Raw genomic sequence first — 22,350 nt, 5'->3', positions numbered from 1 at the left:
CCCCTGTGGGGCTTTAAATTCTAATGCTACATGTTCAGGGACATGTGTGCTCCTTGAGGCCCCAGACGTGCATGTGGGCTGGCATGTTCCAAGTCGAAATTTCCCCTGTTCTCAACTTCTTTTTCCCACCTGTCAAACTGGTGGGTTCCTCCAGCATCATCTGTTCATGTGATACCTATTGTGAAAACCAAATGAGCTGGTTGATGGAGGGTGGGGGGAGGGCAGAGGGGACTTCATAATGTAGAAATGTCACCAAAATCAAGGGTTAATTGTGATTCCTAATGCCCTGCAGGCTGCTCTTCTCACCCTGGGAGAGGGGAGAGGGTCGGGGAGTATGGCTTTTTTGCTGTTTTGATCTTGGCCTCGCTTAGACCAGGAGAAACTTCCGAGTTAGCAGGATCCCAGGAGCTGAGCCTGTCAGCATCCACAGGCCGGGTCCTCCTGGAGCTCGGGCGCCGTGCACGTTGCAGGGGGTTGGTGGCTGGCAGGTGGTTGGTTGCAGCCCTGCCCCCAGCCAGGCTTTCAGTCCAGCCACATCTCCCGCGACATCGGGATGGCCACTCGGATGGCCCTCTATTCTATTACCTGCACTTTCCGCTAATCTTTCTAAATATTTCTGAAGAAAGTAGAGCAACAATCTTTCCGACCCAGCCCCTCTCTTCCCTTGAACAGACGCTCTCTGAGTTACATAAACCCTCAACAGGACCTTCCAGTTGGGATTGACCTGGGGCGGCAGTCTTGGTATTTTCAGCCTCAAAAAACCCCCTGCTAATGGAGCCACTGAGGGGTTCTCACCACCCCCCGACCTCCACCCACTCTCAGCCACAGCATGTGGGGCTTTGCTGTTGTCACCACTGTGTCCAGAGTATCTTGGGAGGGAAGGTTCTCCCTCCAACAGGCCCTCCCCATCAGGCCATCCCCCCCATAAATCCACCTACAGTTCGTGATTTGGGTTCTTCCTTTTCAAATGCCCGGGGGCGGGGGGAAGGGGTGAGGATGGTGATGCATAAGAGCCCCCAGGCAAGGCACGAGGGAGAAGGAGAAAGAACAAGGCTAATGCCGAGGGCAGGCTGCAAAAGCAAAGTCATCCGATGATTAAACGCATCTTGTACAAGAGACAGGTTTTGCCTTTTGAAATCCCAGCTCCGGGTGATGAACGAGGGGCACGCCTAAGACATGACACAGAAAAGCTTGAAAACAAAGGAGTGAAAAAAGGTGGAAGGTGCACCCTGGCCAAAAAGAAAGCAGGTATTACAGTCTTGGAATCAGGCAAAACAGACTTTCGGGCAGAAAGCCACGTAAAGAATGGAGGTCAGTACTTTGCCGGAAGAGGAACAGTGCCCCGGGCTGATGGGCACCTGTATGCTCCTGGCAACCTAAGTCTCACACTGGGGAAGGAAAATGGTCAGAATTTCAAGGGAAGTCAGACAAAACCGTCGTCCTGGTGAAGGGTTAGGATTCCCCGCCCGGGCACTGAGAAGGCAGATAAAAAGTTAACACGACATACATCATGGATGTGCGTAGAGCCCCAGCCTGGCAATGAAAAAAACCGACATTCTTGTCAAGCCCGCGTCCGCATGGTTCCCAAAACTGATGAGCGCCGTGCCGCAAAGTCGGAATGCCCCCCAAATCAATACCACTCAGACCACATTCTGTGACCGCAGTGTGACATAATTGAAAATCAATACCAGAAAAGATGGCCTAAATAATTGGTTAGTGGGCAGTGAAACCAGTAACACCATAAGAAGGGCACAGCGTAAGCTCCAAGGAAGGGATACAAACCGAGTTACTAAGAAACCAGTGGATGAAGGGCAGGCTCTTCCTTCGTGTCAGGGGCACTTCATAGAACGGTGGTACTTCATCAGGACCGGGGGGGATGGTCAGCTTGAATTGGTGGACACGATGGAGGCGGGTAATATTGTGAAGAAAGGCCCAGGTAGGTCCCAAGGCATTTTCAGGGCCGGCGGAGAGGTGAAGTCACCGAGATGGAGCTCACATGGTGCTTTCTGGAAGGTAAGCCTGACGGCTAAGAAAGCACATCATGCACCGAGAGGTTGGCAGCTAGGGTGGGTTCTGATATGCAGGGAGATGAAATGACAAAACCCAAGAGGTGGTTCGAACCGTGATCTGGCTCCCGTGGAATAATTTGAGGCGAGGACATAGATGGACCCGTGTTGACCACCCACAGCTGTGTGCCCTGCCAGAGCAGGACGAGGGATGTGGGACCGAAGGGAGACCACAAGGAGGGGAGGGCGGAAGAGCTTTGAATGCAGACCCACCAGACGGCATCTGTCGGCGGATTTTGTTGTCCTGCGGAAGGGAGAAGGGGGAATTCAGGTTTGAGCGTAGGGAGACATAGATAATCACGTAGGGCTCCGGAAGGGCCCGGAGGGCGAGAGGATGCATTTGCAGGTACTTGGCAACAAGAGTTACCTGGCATGTGCCTGGGGCCCACGTGGACCAAGCTAGCTGCTCTTCATTTAGCCTAGGGGTGTCAGCAAACTGTAGCCCCCGGGCCAGGTCCGGCCCAGCACCCGGTTCTGGAAACGGCGTTTGCTTCGAACACAGCCGACACTCATTTGTTGACATATTGTCCGTAACTCCTTGTAATAATGGAGGCGGGCAGTTGCCGCAGAACCTCAAGGCCGAAAGCTGAGCGTCTATAGTCATCTGGCCCTTTGCAGACCAAAGTATGCAGGCCTCTAATTCAGCGGAAAACCATAATTTTACTGCAGATTCATCAGCAAATGCTCTGACACCAACTAACTCTTGTACGACCTCTTTCTTGTGCCCTGTTAATAATGCATCTGGAAGCCACATATCTGCAGCCACCACGGGAGAAAAGAAAGGTATAAAATAAAGACTCCCAAGGAGGCACGATCCTTAATTGAATTTCTCCACAACCAGGACTCAGGCAGGACGCAGGCATGTACTTTGTGTAGGGCTGCTGCTGCCACCCAGTGTTCGGATGCTGTTACTTCACCTTTATGGCGCCTGTCCCCATGCCTTCCCTCCATCCACCCTCCTTCCTCACTGGATAGCTGGTGTGGCACTGTTTATCCCGAATTCAGTGTCCTCTGAACTACGAAGCATCTGAGGCAGCAAAGGAAAGCCCATGGTTCAAGGGAAACATAGCTTTCTTCTCTCCAGTCTGGTCCCATCGCAATTTCTTCTGGTGTCACCACCAAGAAATTCTTCAGACCACATGTCCCTTGGGAGTTTGCTGCTTAAACAGTTTTCCTTTCTGAAGTGGCATTACCTCCAAAGAACGTGTTCCCGATGGAGGAAACGTGCCCTCGGCTCTCACTTGACTCAGCGGCAGGCATAATGCAAACCAGCGGGGAGAGCAAGGCTATTTACACTTCACATACAGACCACTTCCTATTAGGCTTTGACTGAGCACACACGTTGGGTGGCGTTTGTCACCCACGAACATACCCTGACCGGCAGGTGCAACAGGCTCTGGGTAGCCAAGGAGGCTGGCTGCAGACTCATGGTCTTTGTGGATAATCCACAAAGCACATCCCCAAGATACGCCTCGAATGTGTTTCTTGTGTCCCAACCAGCTAATGCTAACTGACATCTAGATACTTAGGAAGGGATGCCTGGTAGATTAGTCTGCATCTGGACCTAAGGTGGCTCACTAAGTTGCACAGGAGGGACATCAAAATAAATTTTAAAGTGTATGTCTGCCTCCCTTATCAAGGGGTAAATCATAAGTCAGATATATACTTCCCCTGGTTTAAAAACCAACACACGTGTTGGTATATTAACAATCATTTAAGACAGCAGTCATTAGTCAACCAAGCAGCCATTTGTTTAGAAACAAAAATGGTAGGGCGCCTGGCTGGCTGGCTCAGTTGGTCAAGCACCCGACTTCGGCTCAGGTCGTGATCTCACAGTCCGTGAGTTCAAGTCCCGTGTCAGGGTCTGTGCTGACAGCTCGGAGTCTGGAGCCTGCTTCGAATTCTGCGTCTCCTTCTCTCTCTATGCCCGTCTCCTGCTCTCGCTCTTGTCTCTCTCTCCCTCTCTCTGTCAAAAATAAATAAACATTAAAAAAAATGGCAGTAGACACATTTTCCTGGTCATTAGTCAACAGTAACCAGTTGATATGTCTTTATGTGGAAGACCCATTACCTATGTGCATCTATCTGTCCAATTAATCCCCCTACTTTGGATCCAGAAAATTATTGAAAATAGGTTTGCCAATTAAATGTAGAGAAGGTCAAGAGCAGGCCTCACTGTTGTGGTGGGAAGGGGTCTCGGAGAACTAAGTGTAAATTTCTTCAGCATAGTCCACTCACACATCTACCGTAACCACCTGCACGGGTCAAGCTGCTCTTACAAAGTCCCTAGATCACCCTGTGGCAGGACCAGCTGCCAGACTTCCAGAGAATTCCCAAGAGACTCTGCATGCCTCAGGCTGCCGCTCTTGACCTCCCCACGCGCCCGCAGCTCTGGGTCTCACCGTTCCAGAGCCCAGCCCGTCTCTCTGGAGACTGGTCTTCAGGCTGAGAAGCGCAGCCCCAGCATGAGGTCAGGCTGAGAAGCGCAGCCCCAGCATGAGGTCAGGAAAGGTGCCTGGGAGAGGAGATCCTTGTACCCCTTGACCCAACCACTGCCACCCCTTTCACGGCGGAATAATACACACGCCCTCCCCCGCTCCCCACACCACAAACCCCACCGCCACACGCTTCAATCACCCCAGAAAGCGAATTCTTGCGCTGTTCTGTATGTGTGACGGTGGACTGTGCTCTCCATTTTATTTTATGCAAACAAGCCCTTCTCCTGAACCCATCAAGCTACCTTGCCCAGGATTCTAGAGTTATCTATCGGCAGCTCTTTCTCTTACATGCTTCTTTCCAGTCCTCCCACACCGATCCCTTTACCCTGTATTCTGACGAGAGAGAGGAATTTGCAAGTGTGGGCAGGCAGGCAGCAGGTGATGGCCAGTGCCCCCGTGTGGTGGCTAGCCATCATCGATGCCAGGTGACAAAACAATGACAAAGGGACAAAAGCAGTCGAGACACGTGGATGGCTGAAGCAGTGTGGATCTCAGACAGAAGTCACACCTACAAAAGTTTAAGACCCGGTGTTATATACTACAAGTTTATAAAAATGCTGTGTGCATTTCCCGAAATAGTTACATCTTTATATCCCTGCCATTTTGACCCCAATAGTTCATTGGATTCAGCCCTGACAGTGCTCCGCTGTCGTGTTATTTTCCCGCATCAGCATAACGGCAAAGTTTTTGCGTGGTTCCGGCACAGAGAGGAGGGTGGATGTGGAAGGCACCAGAAAAGAGCAGGAAGTCCCTCGGGGCCATGACTGTCGGCACCAGTAGGAAAGCAGTGGGGTGAACGGGCTTAACTCCAAGACACCCAAAAATTCATTCGATTTTTCTTTATGTTTTATTTTGCTAATGACTTCAAAAAACAATGTTATGAAAATTAGTATATTAGTCCTGGAAGTAAAGAGGATGGGCCTAAAAGCCTGCCAAACACATGGACAGAGCCAGACTCGGGCCCAGCACTTCCTTGTAGACAACTGGAGAGCCATTCCCTCCACAGAGCTGTTCCCGAGCATGCCCCACAGGGTTTTTTTGTTCTGTTTTGTTTTAATTTTTTTTAATGTTTATTTATTTTTGAGAGCGAGAGACAGAGCATGAGCAGGGGAGGAGCAGAGAGAAAGGGAGACACAGAATCGGAAGCAGGCTCCAGGCTCTGAGCCATCAGCACAGAACCCAGCGCGGGGCTCAAACCCACAAACCGTGAGATCATGACCTGAGCCGAAGGTGGACGCTCAACCGACTGAGCCACCCAGGCGCCCCCTTCTTTTTCCCTCGTCCCCACTGACCCTCAAGAAGTGCCCCTCCCATCCTCAGAACCCCTGGGGGTTCTCCAACAGTCCTCCTGAGAACAGTCTCCAGGTGCTTTGCTCCAGGAGGCCTGACTGAAAGGAGCCGGCAGGGTTGGGGACTGGGAAGCGAGCACGAGAAAGGAATGGTCTCCGTCCCGTCTACTTGTCCAAACCCCGGCACACTTACCGCCCTCTGCCACTCTCTGTCTCCTGGCTCCTTCTCCCTTCCCGTGGGTTTTTATGCTCCCAGCAAGAGCAGAATGGTACGGGAAACAATGAAAAAAGTAACAGTATTTTGCCAGTAAGCCCCCTCCACTTCCCACGTTCTGTCCCCAAGAACCCCCAAGATTTTTCTTGGACTGGGTTATCCTCTCGAGGGGATAGCAGCACCCCCACCCCTTCAGACACTTTGCCTTCCACATCCCCAGGTCTGTGCAGACACACAGATGTCATTGTTACCTGCACACCTGGGGGACTCCCCCGCTGATAACAAAGAGAATCCAGAACCTAATAGCCACTTGCCTGCAAAATATGCCCATCGTGGGGCCTGGTGCCCATTCATTCCCTGCACTGGGTGCACAGATACGTGAACAGATGGAGGAGTGAAAGTCTGTGTACTTATCATTTACCTTCTACCTGAGATTGTCCACGAGAAACCGTTTAATGTTAGTTTGGCTTCACCCACGAATCTGGCAGACTTTCCATACTTCCCAAGACAGGTGGGATAATTACCATTATTTGAGCACAAAGCCACTAGAAAGGATACAAAGAAAAACCCGATCGGTTTTGGGTGTTCTGGAAGTCAGGGTTCTTCAGACCTTTGCTCGCCTTTCCTGGCGCACATCATCAAGTCTAAGGTGACCGTCAGCTATGTCAGAGTGACCTCGTCGGGAGGCCCAGTGACGGTCATTCATCCCTCCCTGCTGGTACTGGAGAGGGGAGCCATGTCTCCCCCTGGCAGATGGTTTCCTTCGAAGGTTGGGGACATTCTCTGATGTGAACCTCCAGCAGCAGCATTCTGACCCCCACACCCATCCATCCACACACACGGTGCTACAGAGACAGAAAAATGCTGGCGAATGTGCTCATTTCAGCATACGGTCCTTCCAATGGTACCTCTGTGTCAAGCAGAGGGGACCCAGGCTAGCAAGCCCCTGGCAGTCTGACCGTGTCCTTGACTCTTACTATCTAAACCTCAGTTTTTATGTGCATTTCGTGAGGAGAGGCAGGTTGCCTCTGTGGTTCCGGGACTGTTGGGCTTTGCGGGACGATAAAAATGTCACCTGTGTATGTGGACGGACGGAGAGCTGTCACCTTCTCTGTTTTGCAAAGTAAAGGCATCGATAGAAAGCTGCGATCATAGGCTCTTCCTGTCAGTCAATTCTTGTATAAGGTATCTCTCGGTTAACAGTGTACTTATCACCAAAAATCAGTTCATAAGGTCAGGAAAAAACAAAATCCGTTCTACTTTTCAGATAGGAGTTTTACTTCTCTTTATCTTTCTCTGTCTCTGTCCATTCAAATTCAGAGCAACTTACAACATGAAAAGCTTGTCCAACACCACTCGATACGTAATTATGTTCTTCATACAAATTCGTCAGTTTGAGCCCCCCACCCCCCACCGCCGGGCAATGCAACAAAGTGATCTTGAACATCCCCTGTATTCTACTACTGTGTATCATGCTACCTTGGAAATCTTACTGTATTTTATCTGTGCTGAAAACCAGTTTCCGCAGATCGGGATGATGTACTTGCAAAAGTCATACTGATTTTGTTTCTGCTACTGTGTGGAAATGAGGGATCCAGGACGGGATCATATCATAGGAAAAAAAGATTGGTTTTTAGTGCACATCTGAGTTATGGGGTGTAAATCTTGATACACACACACACACACACACACACACGGACTGCTTGTGTGCCCCATGTGGGATTCAGGGTGTGATCTGAGAGAAGGCAAGGAACAGTGACACAGTCAACCCCACACACTCGTGTACCTGTTTTCAAGCCCCGGAACAAAGCAGGTGTCATTCACCGGGAGGGAGATAGGGCGCCCTCTGCCCACAGCCGCTCGCATGCGCGGGGCACAGTGAGACCTGTGAGAACCAGTCATGGGGCCCTGGTGTAGCACCCATCCCTCCCCAGCCCAGCAAGCCCAAGAACACACAGAATATTGGAGGACCTGGATCCTGGAGCTAGACCACCTGGGTTCAAGTCTTGACTCTGCCACTCCCTGGCTGTAGAACCTGAACGGGTTGCCTTTCTTCTGTGCCTCAGTTTCCTAATCTGCAAATTCCCACAGTAATCAGTAGTCGTAGAAGTAGTTATAACGATAATAGCGTCTACTTCAACAGACTTAACTGGATTTCTTCTACACGAAGAACCTGGAACAGCGCGTGGCATACAGGAAGGCAGTGTAGGATGTGGGATTTTTTTTTTTTTTTTGCATTGTAGGTATTGTTTTTTTGTTTTGTTTGTTTTCTTCTGTTTTGTTTTCCTTTGGCCTGCCCATCGCAGGCACTACAGATAGTTGCCCGGCCCATTCCTGCCCCTGCCTGGGCTCCAGGATTGGAGTTCCCAACCCCCTGCCTACCCAGAAAGAGAACTGGTTTGGAAGTGGCATCCACAGTCTGCGTGGGACCACGCAGGCTTGGAGGCCCTCGTCCAGCAACGTGGGGGGCTCCAGGTGCGTATAGCTGCTCCCGATGTTGCTTCTGTTGGCCTGAGTCTCGGGCCCCATGCCTAACATCCTTTCCCCGATCCCCCTTTGGGGATTTTGCCGTCATGTCTCAGCACAGATGTGACATTCGTGTTCGTTGGCTCTCGCTCCGGAACTGCTCAGTGTCCTCAGCCGTTAGCGTGTACATACGCTTTACTCCATCCTGTGCCCTCGCCCGGAGCACGGCCTGGGCCATCTCCTCTGCTGTCGCGTGGGACCCAGCACCAGGCTGGGCAGAGTTGGCTCTGCGCCAGGGGGTCGACAGCCTGCCTGGAATTCTGTACGCGGTTCCATAATGGACAGCACCCGCCAAGGGCACTAGCTGCTTCCTCCTGGCCCCGCGAGTCCCTGGACTCACTCTCAGACCTTGAGTTGCTTGTCCCAAGCTGTGCAGGAGGACGGACAGGGCGGCGATGGGAACGGAGGAGAGAAAAGTGTGTGTCGTCTCCAGAGCCTGGGAAAGCCACAAAGAAACCACACTGCTGTTCTCAAAGAGCTTTGTAGGGTCCCTGCCTCCCCGCCGCCCCCCCGCCCCCAAGCCCGCTGCAGGCTAAACAGAGTGCACGTTGTGTAGAGATCCGTCCCCCGTGCCAAGATGTCCAGCCCTGTCGCCGGGGATGTGGGTGGGGGTGGCTGGAGGCGGTGGGGGGGGGGGCGGAGGGGGCCACAGCACAAATGGCCCCTTGTGCTGCCCACAGGGAGAGGCCGCTGCTCGGCAGACAGGAGGCAGTGCGGCTGCCTCCCTCCTTGTTCAGACAGCGTGACTCACGTGGGGACGTCGGAGGGGTCCATCGCTGCCCCGTCCGGCCTCCCCCAGAGCTCGTTACAAGCAAGGAGAGGCAGAGAGTGACAGTGTTTTCCAGAGCAGACGCTAAGGGATCCGTAGGCACGGCTCGCTTGGGGTGGTGGCCTTCGTGCCACAACCCTTGCTTGGCAAGCTGCAAAAGGCAGCTTGGGTACGTGCGTCCGTTTGCCCTTGTGACACTAGTAGGGACAGCTGTCGTTATGGGCGGTTTACATGCACCACTTAATCCTCGCTGCCATCCCAGTGTGGAGAGGAGGACGCAGAGCCTGGGAACTTTCTCGGGGGTCATGCTTCCGGCAAGCAGAAGGCTCAGGGTCTGGCTGAGGTCTGGCCGATGCAGAGGCCCATGCCGAACCGCCTCCCCACCCCTGCTTCCAGCAAGCACGAAAGCTGACGTTTACAGAGTGCTTTCCACGCGCAGACCCTGCGCCCGCTGACCTGTGTATTGGCCGGTCCTCGAAGCCCCCTGCGAAATGACGGGCCCCAGTTTACAGCTGCGGGATGCTCCTGCAAGTAAGGGGCAGAGGCCGGATTCGAACCCAGGAAGCCTGGCTCCGGAGCCCGTGCCCTAAACCATTGACCTCTCCTGCCACCCGGGTCAAGTACCTGCCAGGTCCACAGAGGCTGGAAAAACGCCCCCTAAGGCGGTGCAGAAGATAGTCTCGGCTTAGTTGTAAAAAGGTGTCTGACCCCTTTTGTGGATGCTTTTGTGTTGGCTGTAGGAGGTCTGAGTCCATTGTCAAACCCCTCTTTGACATCCTGTCTCATTGGACATTGTGGGGGTTAGAGGTGTATGTAACTCTCCCCGGTGAGGGACAGACTTTGTCTAGCCGATCTTAGTGGCAGCGAGTATTTCTGTCAAAGGTCTTGCCGAACACCACTCTAGACGTCTGCTGCTGTAGTAAGAACCCTAACGCTTGCCTGGTGTCTCCATGCAGCCAGTGGCTGAGGGAAGGAAGGGGGAGAGGAGGAAGATCCAAAGAGAGAGGACAGAGATAGTCTGGATGGCCATTACGTCATGGTCCACTTCCCCACCTCACCTCCCAGAAAGCATGGACAGATAGGCTGGGATGCTGGGAGGATAGGACCAGTTACCTGTCCTGTGAGTGCCCGAACGAGGGGAGGTGGGGGTTGGCTGTGTGGAGGTCCCAGGTTCTTTTGGGCAATGGTGTTGTGGTAGAATCGTGTCCCCCAGAAAGTTGTGTTGACATCCTAACCTGTGAATACAACCTTCGTGGGCGAGAGGATCTGTACAGAGGGAATTTGTTAAGACCGGGTCATGCTGCGTGCGGGTGGGTCCTAAATCCAGTATGACCAGTGTCCCTCCAAGATGAGGAGAAAAGACACACACACTCAACGCTCACACGGAGGAGAATGCCCCTGGACAGCACAGAGACACCGAGGGAAGACTTCGGGCACGTGAAGACAGAGGCGGAGATTGGAGTGACGTGGCTAGAACCCGAGAAGCGCTCAGGGGCAGTGACAGCCACCCGGAGCTGGAAGAGCCAGGGGGGCGTCCTTCCCTGGAGGCGTCGGAGGGAGCCCGGCCCTGCTGGCCCCTTGACTCGTAGCATCCTGAACAGTGAGCATAAATCCCTGTGTTCTGTGTCGGCGGCCATAGGAGCCTAATGCATAGCATCTCCACGCTCCCCATCTGTACCTTCTCTGTCCCCTGGCCCCACTCAGCTCTCTTCACCTCCTCCCACGGAGGACACTTCAGATCTCCATTCTTCTCTATCTGGACGCACGTTTCCCTCACCCCTCCGGGAGCTTTCCTTTTTTTTTTTTTTTTAATTTCAGGAGGAGCTTCTGGTTCTGTTTCATTTTATTCCTGAAGTCTCTCTCAGTTCAGCTTGGACCAAATGGGAGAAAAGTGGTGGTTTTCTTCCTTCGTCCGCAGCCGCCTGCAGACGCGGGCCCATGGGAGAGTCAGGGCTGTCCCCGTATCGGAGCTATTAAACTGTCGTAAGAAAGAGGCCTTTGTCACAGGGAACACGGCACTCGGCTCAGAAACAGAGACAGATTGTGCCAGAAAACAAACAACAACAAAAAAAAATGGTTCAACCACAGAATTCTTTGGGACTTCAGTCATCAGCCTATCGCTTGCTCTTAAAAGACAAATTTTGCCCAGACCCAAGGCTGGGGGCCCTCCCCGGACCATCTGCACCTGGCCTGCACCCCGCTCCCTGCTGGTGTGACCCATGCCTGCCTGTCTGCAGGCTGGGGAGTCAGAGCCCCTCGGGGCCTGGCTGCTCAGGGGGCTGGGCAGGAGAATGAGGACCTGAGTTCGCTATTATTCAGGACAGAAAAGGGAGAAGCGCTTGGAGAAGTCAGGGAGGCCAAGTTATAGATGCCTTAGCTCACCAGAGTGAAGATTTGCATAATTTTGCATTCAGTCTGAGAGAGCCACCTTTTATGCAGGAGAAAAACGGAAGTAACGTGACTTGCCCAAAGCCACACCGTTCACTAATGTCAGACCGTACCTGCCTGCCCGGGACCAGTGGCCAAAGTGCCCCATGTCCCAGCGTGGCACTCGGACTGCCTTGGGCCCCGAACCCCGAGAAAGCTACTCTTGACTCTGTTGGTCACAGAGCCCCAGCCACACTCCGCTGGCTTTCACCCTTCACCATCTCTGATCACATCAGGGTTAACATCTTAGTGCTACTCAGGTGGCCAGCATGAAGGGCGCTCCCCAGGCCACCGTGCCACAGAGAAAGTGAAGACAGCAGAGGAGGGGCTTTCCCCAGGCCTCAGGGAGGGGTCTGCATCTGGTTACAGAAGCCGGTACACTCGTTAAGAACGGTCTCTTTCAGAAAGCAAGGCAAAAAGAGGGGCTCGGCGTTCAGAGGAGACAAAGGAAGTGGGGGTTTATCGTGTCTTCCTTCTCCAGGACCCAGAGCAGCGCTTCCTGAACCCCGGTTGAGGACCACGGCGTGACCATCACACCCCAGACACGGTTCCACGCCTCTGCTTCCGGGTCGGGTCCCAAAGCAACATGTTCAGCGAGCCCCCCATGTGCTGTGGAGGAACCGGCATGAGAGCCACGGCTCTAGAAGGAAAGCAAGGGAAGAGGGGCGTAGGGGCCCCACACCCCTGTTTCAGCTGTCCCCCACGAAGGAGGAGACGCTTCTCCAGCCTGGGTCTTTCCTGAGTCAGGGGGAAAGAGAGGCACCATTTCAGAGGACGCAGCCTCTGGCCTGGGGTCAGAGACAAGTGACAACAGCAGAAACACCTGCTTTGTTTTATCCCCAAGACAAATTATTACATAATCTTCAGGACCTTACACAAAATGAAGACTCGGGGTCCCTTGTTCAAATAGCTGGAGGACAAAAAAAAAGGCTTTTTTTTTCTTCTTCTGTGATGTCTCTGTCAACCTGTCATCGTGCTTTATTAAAATTGCGTCATCTTAACATTTTTTAATTGCAGTAAAATACACATAACATAAAAGCTACCACCGTAGCCGTTTTAAGTGTGCAGTCTGGTGGCATTTAGTGCATTCACACTGTTGCGCAGCTGTCCCCAGCATCCGTCTCTAGAACTCGTCTGTCTTGCAAGAGAGAAACCCTGTCCTCACTAAACAAGGAGCCCCCACCGCCCCCTCCCCTCAGCCCCAGAACCCCCCAATCTACTGTCTTTCTCTGTGAATTGACTACTTACCCCTGGTACCTCCTGTGAGTGAAATCATACAGGATGTGTCTTTTTGTGCCTGGAATGTTTCGCATAGGTGGCAGGTGGCAGAAATTGCTTCCTTTTCAAGGCTGAATAATATTGCCCTGCGTATACACACCACATTTTGTGTATCCATCCGTCCGTTGATGGACACTTGGACTGCTCCCACCTCCTGGCTATTATAAGACCCTGTTTTCAATTCTTTTGGGTATATACCCCGAAGTAGAATTGCTGGGTCACAGGGAAATTGGATTTTTAATTTTTTGAGGAATTTTTCATGGCATTTTTTTATTTACTATTTAATGTTGGGCTCCCTCAGGCACAGGGCTTCTTCCTGGAGGGAAGGGCCTGACCCCTTGACCGTGACCAGGTGCTTGGGGGGCAGGGGGTATGTGCTTCTGACCTGACCTTCCTGGTGCCCAGGCCCCTGAGTGGCTGCACTGTTCGTGTGGCCCTTTATGACAGAGAGCGGAAAGAAACTGGGAAGAGAAAGTGAGGATCAGGGGTTCAATGAGGCCAGGTGAGGTGAGTTTAAATATGTGCATGTAAAGATCTGTGATTCCAGACTTTTCTGTCAGCTCTTTGGCCAAATGAACCTTTCACTGTTGGCCTCATGCCTCCAGCCACGTTTCCTCTTCAGGTAGATTGGAAGCTCCGTGAACCCAGATCTGAACCTGGGGTAGTGACAGGATGGGCACACTGTGGGCTTCAGGTGGTCCCACCTTCCTGCCAGTTTTGGGGGAGCACCCCCCACTGTGATCTCAAGGGGGGTCTTATTCTCTGGAGTCTAAACACAGTGTTCCCCCCTCAAGCTTTCTTCCTGAAGCCTCAGTTTCTGCATCTGTAAAAATAGGGTTGCCTTGGGGGGAATAAATAAAAGTGAAGGTTAAGGTCTTGGGTGGTGCTCTGCTATGTAGCCTGTACCACCCTCAGCAGCGGGGCCGTGGATGTACAAGGCTGTGATTTCGCCTCTTCTTCTGCGGCTGGAGCATGCAAAGGCAGGATGAGGTAGAATCTTCTCCATGGACTAGGAGCTGGAGGAGCACGTCTCTCTGCTCTGACCTCAGGTTCTTCACGGCGTCTGCTTGTTGGTAACACGCCAGCAATCTGTTGTTAAAAAAGGATCATGGGGGCACCTGGGTGGCTCAGTCGGTTGAGCGTCTGACTTTGGTTCAGGTCATGATCTTGTGATTTGTGGGCTCGAGCCCCGCATCGGGCTCACTGTTATCAGCGCGGAGCCCGCTTCGGATCCTCTGTCCCCTCCTCTCTGCCTTTCCCTCCACTTGTGATTTCTCAAAAATAAATAACATTTAAAAAAAAATGACCATGATGTCATCGCTATGGCTTGTGTGCCATATAACGTGTGGACATCTCAGTAGCTCCACATGACCAGTTGGGGCTTGTTCCCCAACTGAAGACCAAAATAAAAAGGGACCTGACATAACATGCCCCTCAGTGTGCCAGACAATGGTTTAGAAATTAACATTTATTATAACCACTATAAATATACCTAATAACATTTTTCGGTAACAGCTTTATTGTGATATAATTCACTTACTATATAATTCACCCATTTATAGTGTACACTTTTTAGTATATTCACAGAGTTGTGCAGCCATCACCACAGTCAATTCCAGAACATTCCATCACCCCAGAAAGGCAGTCTATACACATAAGCTGTCACTACCCCCTCTCCCCATTTCCCCTCAACCCTTGGACCCTTGGCACCTGCTAGGCTACTTTCTGTCTCTGTAGAATTTCCTTTTTGGGACATTGCATATATGTGGTCCTTTGCAACTGGCATCTTTAACTTAGTGTCATGTTTCCAAAGTTAATTCATGTTGCAGCTCGTATCAGTATTTTACTTCTTTGTGTGGCCAAATAACATCCCATGGTACCGATACACCACATTTCGTTGATCCATTCATCAGTCAATGGACATTTGGGTTGCTTCTATGTTGGGGCAATCGCAAACAGTGCTGCATCAAACATCTGAGCGCAAGTTTGTACATGGATGTTATTTTCCGTCTTCCTGGGCAGATTCCCAGGAGTGGAATTGCTGGGTCGTATCATAAATCTGGTTAACATTTGAGGAACTGCCAACCTGTTTTCCAAAGCAGGTGCACCATTCTCCATTCCCACCACCAGTAAAGGAGGGTTCTAATTTCTCACATCCTCACCGATACTTGTTATTATCTGACTTTTTGATGATAGCCATCCTAGAGGGTAGTGGGAAGCCATTGTGGTTTTCCTTTGAATTTTCCTGGTGCTTAATGATGTTGGGCATCTTTCCAGGTGCTTAGTGGCCATTTGTGTATCTTCTTTGGAGAAATGTCTATTAAAGCTCTTTACCCAGTGTTTATTTTTTTTTTTTATTTTTTTATTTTTTTTAATTTTTTTTTTCAACGTTTATTTATTTTTTTTGGGACAGAGAGAGACAGAGCATGAATGGGGGAGGGGCAGAGAGAGAGGCAGACACAGCATCGGAAACAGGCTCCAGGCTCCGAGCCATCAGCCCAGAGCCTGACGCGGGGCTCGAACTCACAGACCGTGAGATCGTGACCTGGCTGAAGTCGGACGCCCAACCGACTGCGCCACCCAGGCGCCCCATTACCCAGTGTTTAAATTGTAGTACACAACTTTATTAGTGAGTGTCAAGAATTCTTTATGCATTTGATATACATACAAGTCCTTTATCAGGTATATGATTTGCATATGTTCTCATATATATGGGTTGCTTTTTCACTTTCTTGATGGTGTTCTCTGAAGTACGAATTTTATTTTATTTTTTTAATGTTTATTTATTTTGGGAGAGAGAGAGCATGAGCGGGGGGAGAGGCAGAGAGAGAGAGGGGGAGGGAGAGAGAGAGAGAGAGAGAATCAACAGGGGAGGGATTGGTGGGGGGAGAGACAGAAAGAGAGAGAGAGAATCCCAAGCAGGCCCCGTGACACCAGTGCAGAGCCTGATGTGGGGCCAGAACCCATGAACTGTGAGATCAGGACTTGAGCCAAAATCAAGAGTCAGACCTTAACTGACTGACCCACCCAGGTGCCCCTAAAGTACAAATGTTAAAAATTTTGATGAGTCCAGTTTATCTCTCTCTTTTGTTTGTATTTTTGGTGACAAATCTAAGAAGCCATTGCTTCATCCTGGGTCACAAGGATTAACTCATTTTCTTCTAAACGTTTTATAGTTTGGACTGTTAAAGTATTTAATTCATTTTGAGTTAATATTTGTATACGATATGAGATAGAAATTCAGCTTCATTCTTTTGCATGTAAATGTCCAATTGTCCAGCACCATTTATTGAAAATCGTCTTCTTTTCCCTTTGATTTGACCTGGCACCCTTATTGAAAATCAGTTTACTACAAATGGGAGGTGTTTCCCTCCCCCTCCCCCTCCCCCCGCCCCCTGAACTCTCAACTGCATTCCATTGATCTCTATGTCTGTCCTCCTGCCAGTACACCACAGGTTTGACTACTGTAGCTTTGTAGTAAAATTTTAATTTAGGAAGTGCTAGTCCTCCAACTTAGTTCTTAACTGTCAAGATTGTATCAGCAATTCGGTGTCCCTGTTGTTTCCTTATGAATTTTAGGACCAGCCTATCAATTACTGCAAAAAATCATTTGAGATTTTGAAAGACTTTGCATTAAATCCGAAGATCAATTCAGGGAGTGTTGACATCTTACCAATACTAAGTCTTCCAATCCATGAACATGGGATATCTTTCCATTTGTTTTGGTCTTCACTTTCAGTAATGTTTTGTAATTTTCAGTGTCTGAGTCTTTTACCTCCTTGGCTAAATTTATTACTGGAGATTTTATTCATTTTGATACTATTATAAGTAGAATTATTTTCTTAATTTTGTTTTCAGATGGCTCATTGTTAGTCTATAGAAATACCGTGTGTGTGTGTGTGTGTGTGTGTATGTGTGTGTGTGTGTGTGTGTGTGTGTGTGTGTGGTATATTTATCTTGTGTCCAGAAGCCTTGCTGAACTCATTTATTATCTCTTGTAATTCTTTCTGGTGAGTTCCTTAGGATTTTCCATATATAAGCTTATGTTGTCTTCAAACAGAGATAATTTTACTTCTTCCTTTCCAATCTAGATGCCTCATTAATTTTTCTTATCTTATTATACTGGTAGGACCTCCAGTATAATGTTGAATAGAAGTAGTGAGAGTGGACATGTGTGTCTTGTTCATGATCTTAGGGGGAAGGCATTCAGTCTTCTACCTTTCAAGTACAACATGTGATGTTAGCTGTGGGTTTTTTTTTTTTTAATGTCTTTTTATTGCCAACACAGGTGAATGACAACCTGAATAGCTAAAGGTCCTGATTTGCACTTTTTTTATTTGAAGGGGGACAGAGGAAGAGGGAGAGAGAGAATCTTCTTCTTCTTCTTTTTTTTTTTTTTTTTTTTGAGAGAGAGAGAATCAATCTTAAGCAGGCTTTACGCCCAGCATGGAGCCTGACATGGGATTCAATCCCACAACCGTGAGATCATGACCTGAGCTGAAATCAAGAGTCAGATGCTTAACCGACAGCCACCCAGGTGTCCCAGCTGTGGGTTTAAAACAATTTTTTTAATGTTTGTTTGTTTATTTATTTATTTATTTATTTAATTTATTTTAGCATTTATTCATTTTTGAAAGACGGAGACAGAGCGCGAATGGGGGAGGGGCAGAGAAACAGGGAGACACAGAATCTGAAGTAGGCTCCAGGCTCCGAGCTGTCAACACAGAGCCGGACGTGGGGCTCGAACTCATGGACCACGAGATCGTGACCTGAGCCGAAGTCGGCCGCTCAACCGACTGAGCCACCCAGGCACCCCTAATGTTTATTTATTTTTGAGAGAGAGAGAGAGAGAGAGAGCATGAGTGGAGGAAGGGCAGAGAGAGACGGAGACACAGAACTCGAAGCAGTCTCCAGGCCCTGAGATGTCAGCACAGAGCCTGACAGGAGGCTTGCACTCACGGACTGCGAGATTATGACCTGAGCCGAAGTCAGATGCTTAACTGACTGAGCCACTCAGGTGCCACCCCCCAGCTGTGGGTTTTTAATAGATGATCTATATCACATCAAGAAAGTTCTCTTCTATTCCTAGTGTGTTGAAGGTTTTTATTATGAAAGCGTGTTGGGATTTTGTCATATGCTTTTCTTGGATCTATTGAAATGATTTTTTTCTTTTATCCTATTGATACGGAATATTGCACTGATTTTCAGATGTTTAAAACCAACCTTACATTCCAGGGATAAATCCCACTTGGTTATGATGTATAATCTTTTTTTATATGTTGCTAGATTTGGTTTGTTAGAACTTGACTGAAGAATTTTATATCCATATCCATAGGAGGCATTGGTCTGTAGTTTTATTTTCTTGTGATGTCTTTGTCTGGTTTTGGTGTCAGGTAACACTGACAATTAGTCCAATTAGATATCGGGGATAAGAACAACTAGAACTCCTCCCCCCCCCGCCACCCCGCCAATTTTTTGAATTTGTGCAGGTAGGTAAATGTTAGTGCCTCTCACAGATACACAGATTCCAAGGAAGGAAGAAGGCAATGATGAGTTTGATGATTAAGATCGGGGTACGAGAACAATTTGGGTTTTACCCCTATCGATGTAGCAACTGCTGTTTTAAGAAAACTGATTCACAACCTCCACTTTCTCCAGAGCAGTTGGTGGGCCTGGCACCTACCCTTGGAAACTCTCCCGTCTATCTACCTTCTGGTCCAAGAATGTGGGTGTAGTTCCTGCTTTATAAGACACCTGTTCAGGACCTATGCGAGACCTGCCATCAGATACCTTACCTACGCTTAACACCTTGTTACTCCATTTCTGAGCTGGGCTTCAGGTCTCTGGCTCTGAATTCTTCCAACCTGGATTCTGACCCCATTACCTACCGGGTCTGTGGATACAGAGGTCCTCCCCTCGCATGGCATGGGTGGTGAGCCTCATCACCCCAGGCTCGGATGGTATAATGTGTCTGCTTGAACCTGCTTCTTCTCCTCTACCTTTCTTTTTACCTGGACTCTTCAGACTGTCTTGTCTGCTTTGAATTTTCAGTTGCTTACCTGCCCTTGCTCATTGGTGCTGCCTGTTACCACTGCCCCCTTCTCTCCAGAATCTTGACATTTGTTTCCCCAACTGGACTTGCCTCTTCTTATATCCCATCCTGATACCAGCTGACCTCACCTCTCCCCACACCTCCCACGATGTCTTACCTGTCCATCTTGTTGGTCCTGGATTTCCCTGGCCTGCCCCATGCTGCTGCCGCTGCTCATATGTCAACTGTGACCCCATGGTATTGACTTCCAAGGTAAAAAAAACCTCAATTCCTTTTCCTCTGTGGGTAAGTTAAATACATGAAAGCATATCCTTTGACCAAGGGTCTTTGTAGATGGAGAAACAAGGAAGTGCTGCAGCTTTCCAGGGGAGGATTACCTTTAAGCTCTGTGGAAGGTTCCTCATATCACCCAGCAAAGCCTTGGAAACCTTTCAAAGCAGACTGAAAACTCAAACCTCAGAATCACAAACACTGCTTTCTGGTAGGGTCGTAGCCAAGGTTTTAACTGGACCCGAGCCATCCTGCAAATGTTCTCTCTGGGTTGCCTTTCTATTTAAAAACATGAGAAGGGGAAAACAATAGATTACAATGATATATAGAGTAAATAGTCAGGGTTGGTGGAACAGATCACCTCTTTCTTCTTCCTCCTCCTCCTCCTCCTCCCTCTTCCTCCTCCTCTTCCTCCTTCCTCCTCTTCCTTCATCCTTTCTCTTCTTCTCTTCTTCTTCCTCCCCCCCTCCTACCCCCCTTTTTTCCTTCTCCTCCTCCTCCTTCTCCTCTCTCCCTCTGTCATGCACCTACATACTCACGTACTTGCTTCATTTTTTATGCATAGCTCAGTAAGGCTGTCAGCCTATAATTTCTTTGTCCAACAACCACTGTTCATGGAATACACTTCTCTTTGTCAAATTTTAATTAATTATAAGAGAAAACATATTTGGCTCCGCTCGTCTGTGTTCCAGAGGGACCTTAAACAACAGGGCGAGGGCCAGTCTACATATCAGTTCACCTTGGACTGGTCTGATACATCTGGACACTCCAGGCAAAAAAAGAGCTCAGCTCTTTCCTGGGCAAGGAAATGGGTTTAAAAAGAAAAAAAAAAAAATCTGATTGTCTTAGCCTGGGTTTCTTAGAAAACAGAGCCGAAGGCAAAGTTTACATGCTAAAGCGTATTAGGAAGTGAACTCCCAGAGAGGCAAGAGTGAGGGGAAAAGGAAGCGAATGGCATAAGGAAGGCAAGTAAGTAAATCTGAGACATATCCGTGAGCTGGCCATAGCGTCTCAAAAACTAAAATCTCAGTGCTCGGTCATGGTTATGAAGAACATCTTTATTGAGATGGAGCGGATCTGCTGAGTCTCAGAACTGTCTGTTGGAAGGTGCAGAGGGGGCGAGAGAAGAAATGCACACGGGATTTATCTCATAATGCCTTCGCATCCCCTGCTTCTTTGGCCCAAGCCCACTTCCGCCATGCTTCTGACTTGCATTGCCCATCCCTCCAGGCAGCTGCTGTGGGTCCAGTCAGGGGGATGTGGGCACTGAACCTGCTGTGGGTCCAGCCACCATGGAAAGAAACCGAGTCTTTACTTCTGAGCATACCTAGGGCATTCCTGATGTCATGAGGTAACGAGCTGCAGGTGAGACTTCAGGAATGGCATGCTATATTAGTCATGGTTCTCCAGAGAACCAGAACCAATAGAATGTGTATACATAAAGATTTATTATAAGGAATTGGCTCATGTCTCATGGAGGCTGACAAGTCCAAACTTGCAGTATGGACTGGAAGATGTGAGAATCACTGGTGCCGTTCTAGTCCAAAGGCAGGCTGCTGGAAAAGTTTTTCTTACTCTAGGGAGGGTCTGATTTTTATTTCTTGTCAGTTCCTTCAACTGATTAGATGAGACCCACCCACACAGAGGGCAGTCTGCTTTAGTCTACCAATTAAGATGTTAATTTCATCTAAAAACACCCCTGCAGAAACAACCAGAATAATATTTGGCCAAATAACTAAGCACTCTGTGGACTAGTCAAGGTAACACATAAAATGAACCATCCCACACATGAGAATTTCTGAGTCTGCTCAAGAAATTCTCTGCCAACGTCCAGAGTTTGGGCAGGATCACAGAGAGCTAGGGTGGAACAGACTGGTCCCCTACACTGGATGTGGCACACAAAGTGACCGACATGTCTGATACAAGATTATTACCGTGTGGTTCACTCTTGTTCTACAGAGATTATCGCTGATCATGTGTTTATCTTTAAATTCTGCCGACTTGCCTCTTACTGATGAAAACTTTATCATCTAAACTAGTTTACTTTGAGGGTATTTTTTTTGCCATGCTTGAGAAGAATGGATAAAAAGAATCTTCAAAGTTGAACTTTGTCTTTTGCTAGGAGCCTATTAGTCCATGCTGTAGCCTTTGCCTTCCTAATCATGTTTTCTTTGGTGGAAAGAAAATAAACCGTGAATTAAAAGTGATATACCAGGATGGTATACTGTGTGAGTGTGGGTGTGCCAAGGGAGGTGATTGGGAATATATGGTCCATATAAATGGAAATGATGCTGACGTTGCTTGAAGACATGGAAGTTTGCCTTCTTTCTCTTCCTTGAGTGATTCCTTATAGGTTTCTGACCTGTCCCACAGTACCACCTACATGTTCCTGCCCATACACATACACATATTCTCACTCAGGGCAGGCCCGCTTTGTTTCCGTTGTAATCAGTGTAACAAAATTGTTGATGATGTAGTTGAATATAACAAAATTGTTAACGATGGTGTTGACTTTCTCTGTTTCATGCCAACTCTTGGAAATCTGGGATACATTTTCCATTTACAGCACATCTCAGTTTGGATTTACCATGTCTCAGGTGCTCAATAGCCACAAATGCCTCATGGCTACCATATTGGATAGCACAGCTCTTGAGCAGTGGTTCTCAACCTTGGTTGCATGCTGGAATTTTCGGGGGGCTTTAAAATACTGATACTGAGGTCCTCCCCATAGTGATTCTGATTTAATGGGGCTAAGTTGAGGCCTGGGCTCCTTGGGAGATTTTTATACTGAGGCTTTGAGAACCACTGGTCTACATGGCGCTCTCCCTCAGAAGTTGAGTTCTTTTCTCCCACTCTGGCCAGACCTCTTTTTCCCTGATCCCCATGGGACCCACATTGTAAACAGAAATTAAGCAAGCTCTAACTTGGGTCGTGGGCAGAAGAAAAACAGAAACAGGATGG

At 49.1% G+C, this 22,350-nt stretch overlaps 1 protein-coding gene and 1 long non-coding RNA gene across 3 annotated transcripts in view; both read left to right on the top strand.

The window, feature by feature from the left end:
• The window catches only part of SLC39A11 (solute carrier family 39 member 11), a 342,686-nt gene that overhangs the window by 276,838 nt on the left and 43,498 nt on the right, over window positions 1-22,350 (top strand). The gene's annotated exons all lie outside the window — the stretch shown is intronic.
• Window positions 343-11,426, top strand: LOC122485845. The gene is made up of 2 exons (XR_006297967.1): window positions 343-4,536; window positions 4,568-11,426. It is a non-coding gene; the product is annotated as an uncharacterized LOC122485845 (long non-coding RNA).

The sequence above is a fragment of the Prionailurus bengalensis genome, chromosome E1, assembly GCF_016509475.1.
Source record: "Prionailurus bengalensis isolate Pbe53 chromosome E1, Fcat_Pben_1.1_paternal_pri, whole genome shotgun sequence".
Taxonomy (NCBI): Eukaryota; Metazoa; Chordata; class Mammalia; order Carnivora; family Felidae; genus Prionailurus; species Prionailurus bengalensis.
This window is presented reverse-complemented; position numbering and strand designations above follow the sequence as displayed.